The sequence below is a fragment of the Cynara cardunculus genome, assembly GCF_001531365.2.
Source record: "Cynara cardunculus var. scolymus isolate 2C chromosome LG 2, CcrdV1, whole genome shotgun sequence".
In the NCBI taxonomy this organism is placed as follows: domain Eukaryota; kingdom Viridiplantae; phylum Streptophyta; class Magnoliopsida; order Asterales; family Asteraceae; genus Cynara; species Cynara cardunculus.
This window is the reverse complement of record NC_037529.1, coordinates 54,544,974-54,546,999: the sequence shown is the minus strand read 5'-3', so window position 1 is coordinate 54,546,999 and position 2,026 is coordinate 54,544,974.

Sequence of the window (2,026 nt, the reverse complement as noted above, 5' to 3'; positions counted from 1 at the left end):
GAGGAGAGGAGGGGGTAAAAAAGTGAAAAAGTATAAAGGGTATCTTAGTCATTTAGTATTTTAAGACTTTAAGACTTTTGTTAAATTTGTTTAACAAAATAGTATAGATATAGATTTGGTTTATATTTATATAAGTTTATATTCGTCCACCCCAACCTCCTATTGAAGAATGATTCAAAGTCCTTTGGTTTGCTAGTCTTTTGGTTTGCTAGGCTTTTGATTTGTCCTTTTTAATCAATCTTCCTTTGTAAGCTCTATATATAGAGCTCTTCTTTTTCAATAACAATGTTGTTTTCCATTGCATATTCTTGTTCTCTGGTTTTTATTCCAATATTGTGGTATCAGAGCTTAGGTTGCAATCCTAGCCTCATTCCTTTACGAGTCAAATGGCACAAAACAATAGTACCGTAAGCGTGTCTCAACCCCAACTTCCTATCTTCAAGAGTGAATCCTACGAGTTCTGGAGCATCAAGATGAAAACTTTGTTCAGATCACAAGATCTGTGGGAATTTGTCGAAAATGGTTTTGTAGAAGGAAGTAATGATGAAGCTCGACAAAGAGAAAATCAAAAGAAGGATGCAAAGGCACTGTTCTTTACTCAACAAGCAGTCGGCGAGTCCATCTTTTCTAGAATTGCTGCTGCCACAACATCGAAGGAAGCATGGAGTATTTTGAAGATGGAGTATCAAGGGTCCGCTAAAGTAATCATCGTCAAACTTCAATCATTGAGACGACAGTTTGAAACGATGAACATGAAAACCAATGAGACTGTTCAAGAATTTATTGCCCAAGCTTCTTTAATTGTATCCCAAATGCGAACCTATGGCGACAAAGTTAATGATGAAACTGTGGTCGCAAAGATCTTAAGAAGTTTGCCCCCGAAGTTCGATCATGTGGTGGCTGCCATAGAAGAATCGAAGGATCTCATAACCTTTTCATTTGATGAATTGATGGGATCGCTACAAGCACATGAAGCAAGAATCAATCGAACGCAAATACGGGAAGAGGAACATGCGTTTCAAATTCAGGGGGAGCAAAATAGATTTGTGAATAATCGAGGAAGGGGCCAAGCCATGATTCGATGACGTGGTTGTGGTAGAGCACGTGGCAACTTAGTGGTATGCAATTACTGCAAAAGAGTCGGGCATATTCAAGAATATTGTTGGACAAAGTAGTGTCCAATATGCAACCATTGCAAAAAGATCGGACACAAGGAAGAAGATTGTTGGTTAAAACAAGATCAAGCAAAGTATGTCGAAGAACAACAAGAAGATGATAATTTTCTTTTTATGGCAATCGGTGCAGAAAAGAATGATTCAAACGAGATCTGGTTCGTGGACAGTGGGTGTTCGCATCACATGACCGGCAATAAAACAATGTTGAAAGATCTTAATGAAACTTTCAAATTGCAAGTTCGACTTGGTGATAACAAACACCTGCTAATTGAAGGCCAAGGTACCACTGAAATCCCTATAGAAAGCCGATTGTTTTTTATTAAAAATGTTTGTTATGCCCCAAATCTAGCCCACAATCTGCTGAGTGTGGGACAATTGATGGAAACTGGTCATTCCATGTTATTTGATGAAGGAAAGTGTGTAGTAACACACAAAGACACGGGAAAAATTGTTGCTTTTGCTAACATGTCAACAAATCGTATGTTCCTGCTTGTTTTTTCTAATCAAACAGAAGTAGCTTTTGTAAGCAAAACAACCTCAGAAAGTAATCTATGGCACCATCAATATGGCCATATTCATATTAAGGGATTACAACTTCTGTCCAACAAACAAATGGTACATGGGCTACCTGCTATTCAAGATTCAAATMAGGTATGTAAGGGTTGTGTTGATCCTCTCTCTCAGTGATTTGATGATAATCCCTTTTATCTATCGATGTAATTTTGTTTCTGTATTTTCAGTTCCAGCGATCATACGCTGAGTATGTTCAGTGATCGTTGAGAAGCTTGTTTTGTAAATCTCATAGACAAACATTATTTCAAGAAGACAACACTCACACCAAAGAACCTTCA